Source organism: Macaca thibetana, chromosome 8, assembly GCF_024542745.1.
Source record: "Macaca thibetana thibetana isolate TM-01 chromosome 8, ASM2454274v1, whole genome shotgun sequence".
Lineage (NCBI taxonomy): Eukaryota > Metazoa > Chordata > Mammalia > Primates > Cercopithecidae > Macaca > Macaca thibetana.
The window spans coordinates 47,996,103-48,017,039 of NC_065585.1; the positions used below are offsets into that span (position 1 = coordinate 47,996,103).

General features: G+C 40.6%; 3 protein-coding genes across 19 annotated transcripts in view; 2 read left to right on the forward strand and 1 right to left on the reverse strand.

The window, feature by feature from the left end:
* Positions 1-20,937, forward strand: part of LOC126960839 (cytochrome b-c1 complex subunit 7) — a 1,171,628-nt gene that overhangs the window by 277,610 nt on the left and 873,081 nt on the right. The window contains exon 1 of one of the 17 annotated variants that reach the window (XM_050800563.1): positions 19,284-19,287. The exons of 15 other annotated variants lie outside the window; for them this stretch is intronic. The gene's annotated coding sequence lies outside the window, so the exon portion shown is untranslated. Of the gene's footprint in view, positions 1-19,283; positions 19,288-19,714; positions 19,719-20,937 lie in introns of those variants that run through there. One more of the 17 variants, XM_050800600.1, reaches the window with a different exon arrangement.
* TSPYL5 (TSPY like 5) overlaps positions 1-20,937 on the forward strand; it is a 321,724-nt gene that overhangs the window by 149,243 nt on the left and 151,544 nt on the right. The window lies entirely within an intron of this gene.
* Positions 1-20,937, reverse strand: part of CPQ (carboxypeptidase Q) — a 498,229-nt gene that overhangs the window by 19,027 nt on the left and 458,265 nt on the right. The window lies entirely within an intron of this gene.

Below are 20,937 nucleotides of genomic sequence, written 5' to 3' on the forward strand. Positions count from 1 at the left end.
TTATTTACTTACTTATTTATTTATTTATTTGAGACAGAGTCTTGCTCTGTCGCCCAGGCTGGAGTGCAATGGTGCAATCTCGGCTCCCTGCAACCTCCACCTCCCCGGCTCAAACGATTCTCCTGCCTCAGTCTCCAGAGCACCTGGGATTACAAGTGCCTGCCACCACGCCCAGCTAATTTTTGTTTTTTTGGTAGTGATGGGGTTTCACCATGTTGGCCAGCTGGTCTTAAACTCCTGACCTTGTGATCCGCCCACTTTGGCAAGTGAATTCACTTTTAAGATCACTGTGTCTTATTGATGAACAGATTATTTTACCATTATAAAATATCTCTCCTCCTCTCTAATAATGTTCTCTATTTTGAGCCAACTTTTTCAGATAGTACAATTATGATAGCCTTCACGTATACAGAATTTGCTGTATCTCTTTTTCTATCCATTTATATCTAACCTAGCTATTTTTATATTTAAAATGTGTTTTTTTGTGAATAGCATATAACTGAATCTTGCTTTTTAAATTCAGTTTGATGATTCCTGTCTTTTAATGGGGTGTGGTTAGTCTATTTATGCCTAATATAATTACTGGTACATTGAGTTTGTCTATTATATCATCTTGATTTTTTTGTACTTTATTCTTTATTCCTTTGTTCTTTCACTGTTCCTTTCTTCCTTTCATTTCATATGAGGTTTTTCATTTCAAATTCCATCTCATCTTTTCTATGGCTTATTGGCTATACCATTTTTAAAAAATGGTTGCTCTAGCATTTACAATATGCATTTTAATTTATCACAGTCTTCATTCAATATGTATTTCATATATTTAACGATTCTACAATAGTATACTTCCACTTACTCTCTTTTTTCTTTTATGGTGTTATCGTACATTTTTTCCTAATATATCATTGTATCTTTATTATTTTTTATTTGAACAGTCCATTTACTTTTAAAGATATTTTAAAAACAAAAATGCCTTTTATATTTACTCACTATGCTATGTTATGTTATGTCATGTTATGTTATGTTACATTACGTTATGTTATTGAGACAGAGTTTCACTCTGTTGCCCAGGCTGGAGTGCAGTGGCAAGTGCAGTGGCTTGATATCGGCTCACTGAAACTTCTGCCTCCTGGGTTCAAGGGATTCTCCTGCCTCAGGCTCTTGAGAAGCTGGGATTACAGGGGCACACCACCATGCCCAGCTAATTTATGTATCTTTAGTAGAGATGGGGTTTCAGCACGTTGGTCAGGTTGTTCTCAAACTCCTGACCTCAATGATCTGCCTGCCTTGGCCTCCCAAAGTACTGGGATTACAAGCATAAGCCACCACGTCCAACTTACTTACATATTTATTAATTTAGAAACTTTCTCTCTTGTGCAAATCTGAGTTCCCATTATTTTATTTTGACTTGATAAATTCCTTTTGACATTTCTTATAGTGGTGAAAAATTTGCTCATCAAATTTTGTCTAAAAAATTCTTAATTTCATCCTCATTTTTGAGGAATATTTTTGTTGATTATAGAATTCTAGGTAGGCAGATTTTTGTTTATGCACTTTAAAGATGTCACCCATTGTCTTCTACAAGACATTGCATTTTCTCACAAAAGCATCAGTAATTATTTTATTTTTTATTTTTTATTTTTATTTTTTTGAGATGGAGTCTCGCTCAGTCGCCCAGGCTGGAGTGCAGTGGCCGGATCTCAGCTCACTGCAAGCTCCGCCTCCCGGGTTTACGCCATTCTCCTGCCTCAGCCTCCCGAGTAGCTGGGACTACAGGCACCCGCCACCTTGCCCGGATAGTTTTTTTTTTGTATTTTTTAGTAGAGACGGGGTTTCGCCATGTTAGCCAGGATGGTCTCGATCTCCTGACCTCATGATCCACCCGTCTCGGCCTCCCAAAGTGCTGGGATTACAGGCTTGAGCCACCGCGCCTGGCCAGTAATTATTCTTATCTTTTTCTTTTTTATATAATGTGTTTCGACTCTCTGGAGGCTTTAAATTTTTTTGTATTGCTGCTTTCTGCCTAGTTGATTGTAATGATTTTTTTGTCATTTATCATGCCTGAGTTTTATTGAATTTCTTGGATATGTCAGTTTATAGTTGTTATTACATTTGGAAAAATTGTAGTCATTAATTCCTCAGGTTTTTTTGCCATTACCCTGACATTTTCTGGGACTCCATTTACATATATGTTAGTCTGCTTGATGTCCCACAGGTCATGGAGACTCTGTTCATTTTTATTTAAAAATGAGACTCTATTCTTAATTTTATAAGAGCCTTTTTATCTTCAGCCTCATTTTATCTTCAGTTTGAATTGCTTCTATTACTATCTTTTTGAGTTCATGTATCTTTTATTTGGCAGTATCTAATCTACTATGAGCCCATAAGGTGAATTTTTTATTTCATATATTGTATTTTTCAGTTATAGAATTACATTTGATTCCTTTTCTACAGTTTCCATTTCTCTTTTCATTATGTTTTTGATTTCTCTTAAATCTTTGAATATGTGTATAATAGTTGCTTATAGTCCCTGTCTACAAATGTCATCATCACCATCATTTCTGGGTCTGCTTCTCTCCAGTGGGTATTTTAGTTGTGGGTCATATTTTCTTGCTTCTTCACATGTCTAGTAATTGTTGATTGAATGGTAGATATAATAAATTTTACATGTTGAGTGTCTAGATTTTCTTGTTTTCCTTTAAACAGTGTTGGCTATTATTTTGGCAGCTCTAGATGTACTTGATCCTTTCACGTTTTGTTTTTAAGTTTTACCAGAGTGTGTCTAAAGTAATTTTGATTCTAGGGCTAGTTTCACCTTACTATTAAACCAAGGCCTTTCTAGGGTCTCTGTTGAATTTACTATATACCCAACAAGTTCTTTCCACTTTGGCTCATCAGAACTGAAATTTTTCCCAGCCCTGTGGGCTCCGGGAGGTGTTAAGCCTCCAGCTCCCAGATAGCTGAGTCTTGTGAAATTTTACCAAGTGCATGCTCAGTGTGATATCTGGCTAAGGACTGAAGGGGACCCTTATGCAGATATTTGGAGTTATTTTTCTGTTTAATTCCTTCCTCTCTGGCTCTCTATCTATTATACAAAACACAGCTGCCTCAGACTCTCTGAACTCTAATCTTGTCTCTGAAATTTAATGAGACCACTATGCTATGATGGGTTTCTCCATCCTGTTCCATGGCCCCCAATATGCCTCCAGACAGAAAACTGATAGTAGGGGTCATATTTTGTTTTCTTTATCTCAGGGATCACAGCCCTCACCTTCCTGTTGTCCAAGGTATGAAATTAGTTGTTTGATATATTTTGTCCGGATTTCCTTTTTTCTTTCATTTTATGGCAAAGGACAAGTCCCAAACCAGTTTTTCTTTAATGGCCTGAGGCAGAAATTCTTATTAGTTTCTTGAAGGTAGAACACATGTTATGTATTGCTCTTGCTCCTACATTTCAGCACCTGACAGTTGCTTTACTTGTCAATATGGCACTGTGACTATTTAGTAATAAATTTGTAAAGCCAGTGTCACTGAGTTTGACTATTGACTCTGAATATAGCAGCTTGTGACATGGAGTAGGATATTTTACTTCTCTGTGCCTTAATCTCTTCATCTGTAATACAGAAATGAAAATAATTGTACCTACCTTTTAGGTTTTAGCTTCAATGAGTTAATGCCTGAGATGGTAATGCTCAATATGGTACATACTGTCAATATCATTATTACTCATCATCAAAAGGCCAGTTAGCTTATTTCTGTATGACTGATCCTTTTATTAAAAATCTCATGCAGATAATTAGAGCAAGTTAGTTAATAAAATCTCATATTGTTTCATTGTTATTTTAAAGAATCTTGTATCCTGTCTTTCCCTGTCAATCATAAGTACCAAGGAACATTAAGCTCCTAAACTGAGAACAGAAGACTTTGACCAAAGCCACATCGTAAGATCTAAGGGGATTATAAGCGCACTCTATTCTTCATCTTTCCATCCAGGTTAGCAGTGAAAAAGCATATGTGTACTGGATTTCTAACAATGAGATTTTACTGGAACTGTATTGTGGCAATAGATCAGTAAAGGAATGTGGCAGTGAATAAGCTTGTAAAGTGAAGAATCATTTTATAGAGCAAATGATTGCCCACTAATTTATCTATGCCATAAATCTGGAGTTGGGTATAGAGGGTCTACAAATGGACTGCACCTGGGCCGAGGTAACTTTCAGAGGCCGGCCTTAGCCTCCTTATGTGGCTGCTTTCAGCCACGTGAAGAGCTGCTCCTTTAGGGAGATCCTCCCTGGAGGTTTGAGGGGATTCTTGGGGAAAAAGGAGGTCCCATTATTTATACGTGTTAGACAAAGTTTTGTTGATTACTTGTATATATACTTAATCAGCCTGGATATCAGTCATGTGTCCAAGAATCAAATATAAATTCAAGTTTTAATGAAAACAAGTATCTTTGGTATTTGCTCTGTAAACCAGCTCATGTGCTACCACCACGACTGTTCTGTCTCGTCCCTCCTCATGTGCCCAGAAGGCCCCTCTGTCTTGATCATGGACTAAAATGGCCAGCTGCCAGGTGACCTCAGCAGAGATGTTGGCATGATCTGAAGTTCATGTCTTGTAAATGTTAATGACAGTCTTCAGAGGATAAAGGGATAAAGAAACAATTAAAACTCACTCCTGACTGGGTACTGTGATTAAATTAGATTCTGGTGCAGTATCCTAGCTTTTGATGTAGCGTCACGACGTAGGGGTCTGCATGCTATCACTGATCTAAGTAATCCCCCACTGATGTACATGAGGGAACTAATTTCAGAGAATAATAATAACACATCAGTCATCATTTCTGAGTCATCTAACAGTATCCACCTTATGAGTAATACTTTGAATTTAAATCATCTTTCCTCTAGAAGAGATCAATGCTTTTGTTTTCTTATCTATCTTAACAACATTTCTGTGAGGAAAGAAGGGGCTGGATTTGTTTCTCTATTTTTTTTTTTTTTTCCCAGTGTGAGAAACAGAATCAGAAACAGTAAAGCCTTAACCTGAGATCGCATAGTGACACAGAACCTAAAAGAATCGTGGATCTTGGATTATAATTTTTTTTTTTTGAGATGGAGTCTCGCTCTGTCATCCATTCTGGAGTGCAGTGGCGCCATCTCAGCTCACTGTAAACTCCGTCTCCTGGGTTCAAGTGATTCTCCTGTCTCAGCCTCCAGAGTAGCTGGGATTACAGACACCTATCACCATGCCCAGCTAATTTCTGTATTTTTAGTAGAATCAGGGTTTCACCATGTTGGTCAGGCTGGTCTTTAACTCCTGACCTCAGGTGATCCACCCTCCTTGGCCTGCCAAGGTGCTGAGATTACAGGTTGAGCTACCACGTCTGGTCTGGGGCTACCAATCTTACATTTCAGGGTCAGAGACTAAATATTTTAGGTTTAGTGAACTATACAGTCTCTGCTGCAAAACAATCACTCAACTCTGCATTGTTCCATGAAAGCAATCATAGAGTATGCAAATGTAAATGAACAAGCATGGCTGGTCATGAGGACTGGAGATATTATACACATACATATTATGTTATATATGTACATGTTTATGTGTGTGTATATATGCTATACATAGCACATATGTATGTGTACCTATATATAACATATATACACACATGTACAATTTTTTTCCTTGAAAAACAGGCAATGAGCCAGATTTAATCCAAGAGCAACAGTTTGCCAACCCTTGTACTAAATCAGACACATGCTAAATGCTACCTCAAGCTGTGAGGTCCATTACATGACAGCAGGATGTGACATTTGTACATGCTTCCTACATTATCACTTGATCTTCACAAGAACCCTGCTATGTAGGTTTTTAATGACTTTCCATTTTATATATAAGGAAGCTAATGGGTTAACTCACTTGTCCTAAACAACATTGTTGTAATGAAGTATGAAAACTATAGCATGAGTCTCCTGACTTTTAATATTTCTCCTCTGCTAGCTGTTCCATGGGAAATTCCTACCTATGCTTTCATTTTCACAGAAAGAAATCCAAGGACCTGCGGAGGCTGAATTGATTTCTCTGGGGTCAGTGACCTATTACTGACTGAGCCAGGACTAGAATCACCATCTGGTGGCTGCCAGGCTGGTCTTAGATCCTTTCACATCATTGTGAACATTTTCCAGAAAAAAAGGCATAAGTAGATAAAATAATAGTGTTCCACTGTAGTTCATTCTTTCAACTTCCTCACATTATACTATTTTATAAACGATCTCTTTGATGGTACCAAAAAGGTACCTCGATACTAAATAAATGATTTGTGATTCACTTTATCTTTTTGACTCCCTAATTTTGAAATTCCAACCTGGCTTATAAAATTCTTATTGGCATACTGCATGACCTTTTCTGTAATTTTATTCTTTAATGCAGTCTGAAGATAACATCTTCAACCATAGAACTGAATTATCTTTTCCAATCCAGGGAATGTGTGAATCAGAAGGAAAACAAATTGATAAAGAGGTCTCCTTGGCTTTAACTGGCACTTTAAAATGAGTATACAGAAATCATCATGGGCTGGGCACGGTGGCTCATGCCTGTAATCCTACCACTTTGGGAAGCTAGGTTTCTTTGAATTTAAATCATCAAGACAGGATAATTGCTTGAGACTGGAAGTTTGAGACCAGCCTGGGCAACATGACGAGACCTCGTCTCTACAAAAAATAAAAATAAAACATTAGCCAGGTGTGATGGTGCATGCTAGTAGTCCAAGATACTTAGGAGGCTGAGGCAGGGGTATTGCTTAAGCCTGGGAGGTGGAGGCTTCAATGAGCTGTGGTTGCACCACTGTACTCAAGTGTGGGTACAGGGCAAGATCCTATATAAAAAAAAGCATATTAAAAAGTAATAATAATGATTTCTAGGGTCTCTTCTAGCTCTACTTGAACGTGCTAGATGATAAGGTAACTAACTGTCTTGGCTGGCCTGAGATTGAGGAGTTTCCTAGAATACAGAACTTTTCAGTGCTCAAACCAGAAAAGTCTCAGGGAAACTGAGATGAGATAGTCACTGTAACTGCTGAATAAATGTTTGTTGAATGAATTGACAACTAACTCCGCATTCCCTCATCTGGAATAGGGACTGGGGAACTGGGGAGAAGAATAGGAAGGCTGTCCAACTTCTTGGCAGCACTGGAGCATAAAGAGAATCTCATGATTTAAAAAAAATCAGATCCAACTATGTTAAAATATCTAAAAGTATATATGAAAAACCAGCCCAAAGACAAATGTAAATCAGTCTGAATAATTATCGCTACATTTCCCACTCATCGGTGAAAATCTTGTAATCCATCACTTAGCCTGAAACACACGTAAACAAAGAGCATTCAGCTCCAACCATAACAAAAGGCAACTGAAAGCGCTTAGCTGAAGGCGGTGCTCAACATGGAGATCTACCCACAAACTACTAGTTATCATCAATTCCTGGACTCAACAGAGCGTTCAGTTGCCAGCAGAGGATTTACAGCAAGCCCAAAGGCCACAGGCTGAAGGACACCTGAGATTTCTCTTAGGCCTCCTATCATATCTACCTTTCTGTGATGATTCTGGTTTTGCAAATTTGGACTGGTTGAGAAGACCTGCTCTGGATTTCCCAACTTTGGGAGAAGGAGCTTCTATTATTTTCATTAGAATCCAGATCTCTACATGTTCCTTTGTTGTAGATGGACATAATATTCCTGCCAAGGGGTTTCATTTACATCACAGGGCAGCCACTCTCTCCACCTTGCAGAAAGTTAAAAGAAAATACTAGAGGGATCCACACAGTCCTGCACTGGAGCAGTAGATAACATACTAAGCATCCTTGAGAACCACACATTTCTAAAAATTTGGAAAAAAACAATGTTAAGGGTTTTCAGACTCTCCCTGTAGAAACAGTAACCACTGAAAGCCTTATTCTAATGTTCAGTTATAGCTGGTGTCTGTTTATTTAAGACCTTGGTTAGAAAAATTCAGTTTAATATGCATCAGTGAATTCTGTTGCCATTACAGGCTGGCCAACTACAGTAATGAATCTGGCTGGCTCTTATTTCAGAGTCTGAATTAGCATATTCAGGGGACATTCTCCCTGACTGTCACATTGTCCCGAGGAATTCAGACATCTAACTTCATGAGGGATATGGCTAGCCCCTCTTCACTACCTTCTGGGTCACCAATAACCTGTAATTCTTGAAACCTGGGTGTCTTTGACTTTTTTCTCCATAACTCTTACTTTGGCCTTCACTTTTCCTATTTCCTTTTCTGAGTCCATTACTCAAGGCCATATGATTTCTTTTTCTGTCTCTTTTCTTTCTGTCTGCATTTTCCTTGACCTCTCCTCCCGTTTCAATTTATAGCTTGCCAGTCTCACCCATGTTGCTTTGTTATTTTACTCTCTCCTTATAAGGGCCCTTGTCTTTGTTACCAAACTTTTCTTACTCTTTTGCAGCTTATTTCTTGTTTTCCACTTGGAATTTCTTTAAAATTTTTAAAAAACAATTATAACCATTTTTTCTTCTTAATAAATCTGATTTTTAAAGTAGAAACTCCATTTCTTTAGTGTGCGAGGCACAGAGGTAAAGACATAAATTAACCAGAGCTGGCTGAGATGGGAAACAGAAAGCCAATGTGTAACCTTGTGCCAGAATGCATAAGAAGCAGGGGGTGAGGGTATGAACACACCTACATCCAGCTTAGCACACGCTGTACCCGTCAAATACATACAGCCATGCCCAAAGGAAATCAGTTTCTCCTTCACTGAATGCCAAATGAAGGCTAAGTCAGGTACTGATCAACTATTTCGACAACAGAGTTAAAAACGGCACAGATGTTTTCAAATTGCCACGAAGTCTGGTTTCAACAACATGAATACTAGAGTCAGCTGAGGATATTCCTACCTGGTGACTAATGTCTATGCGTTGGCTGAAGTGCTCTGGGGTATTCTTCTGATACCCAAACATTCTGCTAACTGAGCAACACAGGCCCACTAACTAGAGTAAAATTGCTTTGGGTCGATAAGCCTTCAACAGCTTCCCTGAGTTTTCAGCAGGCTCACACTCACCCCCTGCCAATATACCTTTTGATTACAAAACACAACAGTTGGGCAGTGCAGGTAACAATAATTATCTTGGTAATCAGATTCTGTCATGCACTGTATACTCTGGACCTTGAGCGTTGTGCAATAGAAGAGGCACCCAGGGCATCTTTAGGGCACTTGGTCTCTTCTAGGGAGCAGGACACGAACAAGCTCTTGCTGAAACAATGAGAAGGCATATTGCCTCTCCATTCACACCTCCTTCCTTCCCTTTCTGGTTCAGCAAATTTCAGTTGTGTTGTAGGAAAGAAAAGAAGGGAAAAAACTGGAAATGAGGATTGTGGAAGGAAACTGTACAGGAGGAAATTCAGTTTCTGCCTCGTGCTCTGTACATTTCAAAATGGAAATGCTATATTCATTAAACTGCCCATTAAGCAAACAATACAGGGAAACAAGATGGATTTTAGGAAAGCAGGAGGGAGGAGAAGAGGCTGGCCAGAGAGAGAGGAGACGAAATGAGGGCATTGTTTTTAAAGGAGACTATAAAATGTTTAACCAGAGAAAGGAAAATGCCTGCACAGATTTCACTGAAGAATGAAGTGCATCATTTCAATACTGACAACTGGCAGTAACATCTCTATTGCAGCCACACAAAACTCTGTTGGTGTCTGACAAGACAGTGGTGAGTCTAGGTAATGGTACAACTTCCAGTCAATGAGTTTAATGCATTAGGATGAGGGATGAAATGCTTGCTATATACTTGATGTGAAGAAATATGTCAGATCTCTGAGGGTAAACATAGTTAACTGGTAGTCAAAAAAAGGACACAGAGAATGGAAAATAAAAAAATACTGAATACCTACTGTGTGCCAGGCACTGCCACATATTGTCTCACTTAATTCTGAAAACATGCCAGTGCGATGGTATCAGGCTTCATTCACAGAGGAGCAAAAAAGTTCAAGAAGATATGCAAATAGCTCAAGTTCATACAGCTGCCAACAGCAGAGCTGAAATTTGAGGGCAAATCCCATATGGCTTTCACCCTGCCATGCTGCCTTATGAGAACACAGTCCTGGTACCTTCTGGAAAGGAAACTGGGACTAGGGATCACCAACCATGTGCCAACTACTTTGAAACATACCCTTGCGTTCCTCATCTCCTACAATTTCAACTGCACCAACATGCAGACAATTTGCCAAACAGTATGGGGCCTCTTCAAAGGACAATTAAATCTCCACCACTGCAATTACACAAATCTGGTGCCTGGGGTTGGAAGCGTTATGAAATTCCCAGCATTTGGCATCCCTCCTTCCCAGGGAAATCTCATTTCAAATCCAGAGGGATGGCTCTGGAAAGAAACAGGTAGGAACCCAAAAGAGTTTTCTTGGCTGTGCGCGCATGGCCTTCATGATGGACACTCTGCTGCCCATGTTGCAGCCAAACAATACAAACACTAAGTGTTTCCACAGTTGGAACAGGCCCAGCTCTTGAGGACTGGTCTGAGTTTCAGCAGTTTAGACATCAACAGCACGTGAACATGTTTTTCTGTACCTTTAGCAGACTGGGTGAGTACCCACCGGATACGTTTTCTTCCCTTAATGTTAGCTTTCAGTAGCTGATTAGAGATGACATTTGTTGAGCTCTAACTGAGCTCAGTTGTTGTTGCCTGAGAGATGGGTGTGATTATCTCCATTTCCCGTAGAGAGATTAGGTCACTTGCCCTTAGCCACCCTCAGCTGGGAATGGACCACAGAGGTTTGCTCCAGAACCTGCCCACTATGCTGCCTCCACCACGTGGAACTGAATTCTCTAATCCTTTTGCAAACTGAGGATTCAGTCCACTATCATAGAATTTTGTTGCTATTAAGTGTTTAAGTCAGTAAATACTGTGCCTATATTCTAATAATTTGCTTTGTATCCTATAATTGCTTCTCATCAAACATTCATTCATTCATCCTCTTACTTCATTCTAAAACATATCAAAGTCCTGTTTATGTTCCTCCTGTCTTAAAGAAACCCAGTCTTTTACCCCACACCCCTCTCCTGCTACTGCTCTCTGTCTCCTCCTTCAGAGCCAAGCCTCTTGAGGTTCCAGCCTGGGTGACAGTGCAGGACTTGTCTCAAAAACAAAAAAAGGTCTTTCTGGGACACTGGACCTGCTTGATCATCTGCCTTCCTTGCAAAACTCTTCTCTGTGCCCTGTCATGGTAGTCTCCTCCTGGTTGCCCCCACTCACTAACTGCCCCTCAGTCTTCTCCATGGGCTTCTCTTTACCTGCCTGCTCCTTAGAGTCCCCCCTCTTCTCCTGGGCTGCCTAACCCACTCCCAGGGCAGCATGACCAGCAAAATTTTGATGATTTGTGACCCCAGTGGTCCAGGCCTCTCCTGAGGCCCAGATACACAGCAAACTTCCCCAAAATGGCTTCCCTCTGTCCCTAGATCTGCAGCTTCTAGTCTTCCCAACTTCTGTGTGTGCTACGATTATCCCAGAGGCCCAAGCCTGAAACCGGAGCCCCATCCTTTACTCCTTCCTCTCCATGACATCGCTAGTGCCTCCATCTATGCCATCAGCACTGCCCTTCCCCTCGTGGAGGCCATCATCATCTCTCGTCTGTCTTCCCGTCTGTCCAGTGTTGCCCTCTGATCCATGCTGTCAGTGCTACTGCAGCACAGCCTTTGCAAACACAAAAGCGATGCCCTCATTCCCCTGTGTGAGCTTTTAAATGGCTTCCCTTTGTTATGAGAAGTCCCTACTCTTTCTCAGAATGTACAGGAAAGGCCTGTGATGGGAATACCTTTGCTGCCCTTTTCAGCTTTGTCCTCACCACTCCCTCTCGTCCTCGCCACTGCTTCCTTGTTGTGCCATGCTCTCAGTTGCTGGATGCTGCCACCCATGTCCTTTGCGCTACGCCACCCTCATGGCTTCCAGCTGACTTCTGGGTAACTCTCACCAGCTTATGGGTCAGTTCTTCTTTGAGGCCTTCCCAGATGTCCCAAGCTTGGCCTCGGTGCCCCTCTCATATACCCACAGTCCTTGTACTTTTACTAAGATGGCAGTCAGGGCACTCTTTTGTAGATGACTTGTTGGGCGTCTGTATCTCCTAGTAAAATATAAGCCCCAGAAGTAGACACTGTTTTCATCTTGTCTGTTGTTGGACTTCTAATTCTTACCACAGTGTCTTAAAAAATAATAATAAAAAAATAAGGCATTAAATACTTTTTAATGAATAAATATATTTTACAGGAAATGGGAGATGAGGACAGAGTGGAGTACCAAAACTGGAAAGGGAAAATAAGGAAGCCTGGGAGGGTGGTATTCCTTGGTTCTCCAGCTGCCATTTTCCAGGGTTAAAGATGAAGGATTTCCTGGAGTCCAGTGTGGACAATGGCAAGAGAAGACTCTGCTTTTCAGGCTGTTCTTCAGGAAGATATCCCAGAGCATATGAAGAAACAGACCAGGCGCTGGTTTGTTTTGAGAGAGAGTGAGAGAGAACAAGAGAAAAGAAAACCTGGAGGGTTGTTAGACTCCTCTTGTTTTGTTCAAGATATTTACCAAATGTAAGCTGAATGTTTCTTGTCCCCCTTGGAAATGAGCATCCTGCACTGACGACATGAGGCAGGGCCATGTTACTCTGTGCCTTCCCATACACTCAGCAGACAGAATGCTCTAACATGTGCTCTTGAATGCAACCCAAGCTTTGACTGACTGGTAAGTGATGAAACACGGTCTGAAGCAATTTATTGCTTCAAGATGGTAGTAGGAGGCAGATAGTCCTGACTAGAAGTGGAATGGCTCGTTGTGAGCAAGGGACATCAAAAGAGAGTTCCTGCATTACAGCTGGCCCTCTGGGACATGGCCACAGACATCTGGGGTACACTTGTCATTTAGGGAGCTCTCTTCTGTCCTCAGATGACTCTTTCTATTTGGAAGTCCTGGAAGCTATGATGGATGCCATCATCTCATCCTGGGAAGGTTGTAATAATTCATGGGAGAGAAGAGTTACTACAGGATGATGCAGCTGGGAAGGCTTCATAGACATACTGGCATTTGTGCCAGATCTTGAAGATAGCTTCTAGGAGACGAAAAAGGGAGGACATTTCCACTAAGAATGTTCCCTACACTGTGGGAAAAGGTATGGAGGAGGATACAGATGAGGCACACCCAGGGAATAATAATTAGACCAGCTTGGCTGGAGGGGTGGGCTCCTGTCATAGAATATTGGAAGTTAGGACGGACAAAAATACCCTGTGGTGTTCCACAGGTAAGATCAATGGCTCATTTATGCAGCTTCAAAAGGCTGCAAATAGCTATTTTTTATGTTGGAAAAGAAATCCAATAATTTGTATCACTTGCCGCTATGAATCTGATAAAAAGCCTTTCCTGAAGACTGTGACAAATGGCCACAGGAGCCCCACATTCAAGCTGCAATACTGTAATACACTGCTGGGTGAGTGGGATCATATTGATTGGGTTGGGCCACTTGGCTGTCTGTACAGAACTCCCAAATCCCTGGCTCCTTCGCTGGGTTCCATATTATCCTATTCTGTACAGATTTAGAGCTTTAAGGAAGGCTAGAATGTGGGGGTGCAGAGATGATGAAGGCACAACTGCAGTCCCTCAGAAGCTCAAGTGGAGGGGAGATAAGATAAGATGCTCTAAGAATACAGGCAATGATGCCAAAAACAGCCAAGAAGGAGGACACAGAAGTAGGGGATGGACGTGGAGTAACCAGACTCCATGCACACTGCTGGTGGGATGCGAAGAATGAAAAGGGGTAAAAACCACTTTGGAAAATAGTTTGACAGCTTCTTAGAAAGTTAAACATATATTTAACCTGTGACCCAGCAATCCCACTCCTAGATATTTTCCAAAGAAAGAAAATAAAACTTGTACACTTGGATAAGTATGTACATAGTAGCTCTACTTATAAATGCCAAAAACTGAAAAAAAAGTTAAATGTGCATTTAACAGGAAAATGGATAAACAAACTGGTGTATCTATATATTGGAATAGTACTCAGCAATCAAAAAGAATAAATTACTGATAAATTCAACAGCATGGGTGAAACTCAGAAACAGTATGCAGTGCTAAATATGATACAATACCGGCGTGTGAGTCCATTTATATGCAGTTCAAGCACAGGAAAAACTAATCTCTGGTGATAGAAATCAGAATAGTGTTGTCTCTTGGTGAAGTTGGCATTTGACTGGAAAGTAGAATCGGGAAATGTCTGGGGTGCTGGAAATGTTCTGTCTTGATTTGGGTGGTGGTCACCCGGGTTACATAATTATCCAAACTCATCAAGCTGGGTGCATTTTACCATACGTCAATTGTATCTCAGTAAAAATAGAAAAAAAATAAGAAAGACAGCATGGCTTTGTAGAAGTTCTGCCTCAAGAAGACTCCATGGAGAATGATCCTTAAAGAATTGTTGGGGGGAAAGGCAAAGAAGGAGGAAGAAATGGAGATAGAAGGTAGGGAGCTGGGGACGTGTACTGGCCTGAGGATGCGTCATGTGGGGAATGGAGGTAAAGTCAGAAAGGGAGGCAGAGGTCATAAAACAGTGAGTAAGGCAGTAGGAGCCAAAAGCACTGACTACATATTCCATAGGATTCACTAAGAAAGAGAAGGGGAATAATCATTCAAGGAGTCTGAAAAGCCTAGGTAACTGAAAAAAAAAAAAAAATCATTTGTGTGTAGCATGTTTGTAGGCCAAAGGGGGAATCACTGAGGAAGAGACATTGAAGAGAGATCATTCACAGAGCACAGTTCTGGTAGACCTGGATGGCTCACTCTTAGAAAGAGGGGAACCTTCTGGGTCAGGAAGGAAGATGGAGGGCTGGGAAAAGCTGTGAAGGGTGAGGGGAAGAAAAGAATGAGAGCCCCTGACAGATGTCCTCCAATGTCAGCATAGTGGAGAAAGGATCTTCAGTGAAAGTGACATGGAGGTAGAACTGTGGTCTGAAGAGCATGTTAAGGGTTCAGAACACAGCACTATAGAGAATCTGAAACGGGGTGTGCCTGAGATGAATGAAAAAATTCTGAGTTGTATGGCATAGACCAATAGTAGAGATCATTGCCAATGCTGGAAACTAGCAGAGCATGGAGAATGAAAGTGCACTGTAGCTATTAAGAACACCTTTGATATGGATCATGGCTAGAAGCAGGAACGGGATGGAGCAGGGCCAGTGAAGGGTAGGGAAGGATCAAGGGTCTGGAAGTCAGGAAGAAGAGAAGTAGGTTCAGGAGGTACAAGAAAGTTGGTAAGTATGAGGCAATGTGGATCAGCTGAGGTAATTTTAATGCTCAAGATGTTTGAAGGAGAGCATGTCTGAATGCTGATGAGTTACAAGCTATGCTGATGGATAAGCTGAACGATGATGACATTTGGTGTTGGAAGCTGGAGTCACTAAGGATCATGGCAGAATATGGGTATGGAGGAAGAGTGAGCCAAAGGTTGAAATCCTTGAGAAAATGTGGAGAATCCCTACTCAACAAGCTTCTCCTTCTCTTATGTTATTGGCTATAATTAACCACTTTAATTCTATGAAGCTGAAAATTCTTCAAAATATGTTTTAAAGTTGATTTCAATTCAGTCTCTATGAGTAACACAAAAGTGGTTTTCATTCACATTTTACAAACGAGGAGCTTTACTTTAGTGCCTCATCTCACCATCCCCTCCCCGGTGCCTTCCTTCCAACCAGGCAGGATTTGGGTGCTCAGAGGTAATCGTTGAAATCGCTTGACTATTCAGAAAGCGATTGCAGTAGGCAAAGGGCACAAAATATCATAGGTTTCACTATCTGAAAAGAAATTGTGTGTTTCGACACTTAAAAAATAAAATTTATGAGAAGAAAGGAGTTGTATTCTTCTTCTTCATCTTTCTAGTTCTTTTATTGATTTTTAAAATTGACATAATCCCATCAAGCCTTTAAAAATAAAATTTCTTATTTGGAACCCCCCAGACTCCTAAATCAAGAAAAAACATTCAAAAGGCCAGTGGGAGCTGCCTGTTATATCATGAGTCAGAAGAAAATGGCAGCAGCGTTGTTATGCGTCCCTTGACAGATGATTGTCTCTCTGTGCCTCAGTTTCCTCATGGAGAAACTGTGCAGGTGAAAGAGCTATATAACGTGGAGTATTATTACTTAATATACTTAAAAACAGTGCGTTATTAATGAGACTTACATAGAAATTAAGTTAACAAAAATAGTCAACTTTGACCTGAAACAGCACGGGCAAGGCACTCTTAATCAGAAATCTTCCGGAAACACGTGCTGATTAATCAGAAGGGAACTTCTACATCATCCCACCAACACATCCACTTCCTCACCTGCATCAGCACCCACATGCTCTGCCTTCTCGTTTGCTGCTGTAGAGGAACTGTTCAAGCTTCTATCCAAAGCCCATTTCCACACCTGCACACCACAGCCTCTTCCCTTTGGCTGCACAAATAATGGCTTTGGCTATCCTTTTCTTCTCCACACCATCTATTTCCCACTCTACTGGATTGTTCTCATGAGCAAACGTGTTATTTCTCTTATCTTAAAAATCTTTTTCTTTGCCCCACTTCCCCACCAACTCAGAGGGCTGCCCTTGGCTCTGTGCCTTAAAGGTCTCTGTGCCTTCTCCAGCCATACATCTCTCTCTGGGTGAGCAATTGCTAGGCCAAGGAGAAGTGCTTAGTCAGAGCTGATGCTTCCTGCCATCTAGATCGTGGGTACTCTGCACCTCAGAATTCTCTGCCCACATGGTCCTTAGCCCTTTACAGGGTGTTCATAGTCCTCTTCTCTGGGTCTGTCTTCCTTAGGGTGGACCTGCTAATTTACACACTCCTAGACTCAAGAGATATTCAGGGGATCATTGTTTGAAGAAGTGTGGACAGGGCTGGGATATGCAGGCCAGGGCACGCAGGCCCCTCACAAGTACACCCTTCAGAGTATGGGATGGAGCTGGGGTTTGAAAGCCAAGGCATGTAGGCCACAGGCTCTTTCCCTGTGCCACCAAGTTATAGAACAGAACTCCAAAGTCCAAGAATTCTAAATTGGAATCTGCTTTTCCAGATTCTTACGAAGTTATATTTGTCAATATAATGCAAAGCACATATTTGTATAATAGTTAGCTTGATAAATAACTTTTACCTATTTACAAATATTGCATGTAGGCCTCCATTTGGCTTGGATCCCATAAATGTTAGGGGTACACTACCTATTAAGCCTTTTTGAAAAAAGATCCTTTGTAGCAAATTTCTGCTACTAGAGTCAGTAGCTCCCATTCCTCCCCTTCTGTTATTTCCTGTTTGGCTTTTGCTCTTCACCTTCTAAAAGAATTGTTCTTGTCAAGGTCACCAAAATACTAAACCCAATGATTGGTTTTCTATCCTCATTTTAGTTTATATTCCTGCAGCATGTGACACGAGAATCACTCCCTCTATCTCAATACACTTTTTCACTGGCTTCTAGTATTCCACACTCTTTCATTTTCTTCGTATACTGGCTTCTCTTTCTCAGCTCTTTGCTGATTCTCTCTTTTTTATCCCCAAGCTCTTCATGATGGAACTGCCAGGGCTCAGTCCTTGTACATCTTCTCTTCTGTATGCTCACTCACTTGTGATCCATCTGGCCCAAGGTCTCCTGCTGATGATTCGCAAATGATTTCTGCAGCCTTCTTCTCTTTCTTAGCATCATACTCTCTACCCGACATCTCCATTTGGATGTCTAGTCCTTGAAATGTGGCTAGTGCAACTGAAGAATTTAATTTTAAGTTTTACCTAATTTTCATTCATCTAAACTTAAACATATTTTAATTTAGACAGTCACATGTGGCTATTGGCTCCCAAGGAGCAGCTCTAGACTCAATGCTGCAAGAACAGGGAACACTGTTTCCTCAGAGTACCTGACACATAGTAGGTGCTCAATAAAAATGTGTTAATAGATGTATGATCAAGGTCCAAGGTCAACTTACCCAAGAATTGCAGTCTATCACTTGCAGAGATAGGGTCAGAACCCAGGAACTCATCACTCAGGAAACACACTTCTTTCCTAGCATGTTAAGGAAAGATCTAGAAGTCTGGGCAGGGGCTTTCTGACAGCATACTTGTAGGTAAGAACAGTGCCTGGTCCTGGGTTTTCCTGATTTTACAAACACATTCATTCACACGTATAAATTAAGGAAATAAACAATCCACCCTGCACAAAATCCAAACCCTCCAATCTCTGCTGATATGTAATCCACCTGATTCATTTGTGGCCATCATCAGAATTCAGAGCAGACGCTATCCACTTTCATGGTCTTACAGAGGGAAGTTATTAAAAGTCTGTCAAGTATTGGGACCTCCCAATGGAGAGGAAGATGAAGGCCCATTTCAGCGTTCACAGATGAAGAGGTTGAGGTCACAGAATATAATGTTTTATGCAACTGCATCCTAGAAACCAAGCAGAATTACCAAATAGCTGTAGAAATTTAACTGATTTTTGCAGAATGAAAATACTATATAGGAAATTAAATGACTATAAGGTAAATAATATTTTTAAAAGCTATTTGGGGAATGAAATATGAAATCAGGCTTATGATAACAAATAAAGAGTTTCAAATTGTTTCCTGATAAAATCTTATTTTGAAGATCCACGTGGCCATTGCTTTTAGATATACTAAGGTACTAAGAAGCTACAAGTGTTTTACTGGACTGCAATAATACTAAGGATTAAGCAACATTTTGCATGTTCCTTAGTTTCCTAGTAAAAGGAGCAGATTGTTATATCTGTAATGTATGTCAAAATACTTTTGGCATTTATTTGTATATCAATGTTTATAGCAACATTATTCACAATAACCAAAAGGTAGAAACAATTCAAATGTCCACTGATGAATAAAAAAACAGACAAAACGTGGTATACACATACAATGGAATATTATTTAGCCTTAAAAAGAAATGAAATTCTGACACATGCTACAACCTGGATAAACCCTGAAGACATTATGCTAAGTGAAATAAGCCAGTCACAAAAGGACACATATTGTAGATGAGGTATCCAGAGTTGTCATATTCAGAGGCAGAAAGTAGAATGGTGGTTGTCAAGGGCTGGGTGGAATTTTATGTCTATTTTACTATAATCTAAAAAATCCCCAAACTTCAGCATGTGCTGTGTGATACCATGTGGCCATTACTTAGGTTAAGCTATAACCTGAGAGCTGTCTGCATGCTAATCAAGAAAGCACAGTGGGGGGATGGTCTTTTCAATTAGTTACCACAAGTTTTTGTTACCTGTATCTCAACCCACAAGCAATGCTTTGCTAATTAACATACTGAAAGTCAGAAACGGGTTTTCTGTTGATGAAATTGGTAGTTTGTTATGTAGACTGGTGAATGTTAGAAAAAGGCTCTCATTAGTGAAATTAAAAGTATTCATTACATGTGGATTGGCAGAAATATTTTAGAAACACTCCCCACACCTGCTTCACAAGGGCACAAGAATCCAATTAGTCCTGTAGCCTTTACCCTTAGGGATGATGGCTTAGGCTAAATCTCTAAAAAGTCCTATGCCCAGCCAGGAACACTGAGGGATTCTAGATCCCTGATGCTAGCCAAAGAGTGATGAATCCCTGACCCTGGAATCTTTGTGACGGCCTTCAGGGAATATTTTGTGCAAGATGGGGGTCAGAGCACCTAAAAATACATAGCTGACACATGCTCAGGTTTACAAAACAAGTCGTATAAATTGTGTGTGTGTAACTCAGTGTTTACTTGCTAATAAATGTTTACTTGATGGATGTTTTATATGTGACAGTATTTGTCTGGGATTTCTGTTCATTATAATCTAGTAGTGAAGTTGTCAGTTGAGTAGGCAACTCTTACCTCGAAACTTCATCAGGGGCTACTATGATTTACCAAAAAGATCCTAATAGTCACACATGACCAAATCAGCTGAGGTCAGTTCACAATCATCAGCATAGAAGCCAGAGGGAAATTATAGTGCCAGAGGACATGAGAAACTAAGCCATGACGACTCAGATTATTAGTCCTGAGAATATGCTTTGGGGTGGTTTAGTTTACTCTCCTCCCTGATTTTAGAGATTAAAAAATGACTGGGGCACAAAAATGTCAAGTGATCTTCTCATATGCAAACTAATTTCATAAGCAGAAACCAAAGGGAAACCTTTGATATGATCATTATTTAGAAGCTACCAGTTATTGAGCGATTATTATGTGCCATGCATACTAGTAGGTGCTTTAGTACGTGATCACTAATTCTCAGAAAATCCCTGCAAGTTGAGTCCTATCATCCTTGAAGTTCAGAGAGGCCTTTCTAGTAACCCATTTGCAACCAATGTAGCACTCAGCGTTTCTCACAAATCTAGGCCATCCTATGCAGTCTTCCCAGAGCTTCCTCCGCTTGCCTCAGGAGCAGCCTGGAAGTGCCGAAGATAATGTGCCAGCGATCAGTCCTCAGCCAATGGTGAAAGCTTCTTTTCCATAGGTAAGATACCTCTGATGTTCTACACTGTCTCCCTGTGACCTCCCACAGGTCACTCAGTGGTCCACAGGAGTAACCTGCTTGATAATATACTGTTTATTAGCTTCTTTCCATTCTCTGACTCATTTCCTCACTTTCCATCCATCTTTCCTCGGGTCATCTTTCAGATAAACTCCTGCCTCAAATCTTTGTCTCAGGGAATGCTTTTGAGGAATGCACCCAATACAATCATGTAATTTTCCCACGGTAACCCAGCCAGCCATCAGGTTGCAGAGTTGGAATATGAACTCAGGTCTATCTGAGTTTTAGGATTATGCTCTTTTATTCTGCTTTATCAAATTTCATCTTTCTTCCTGAGCAAGTAGAGATAAGATAGGAGTGGAAGGAAAGATGGGTGTTACA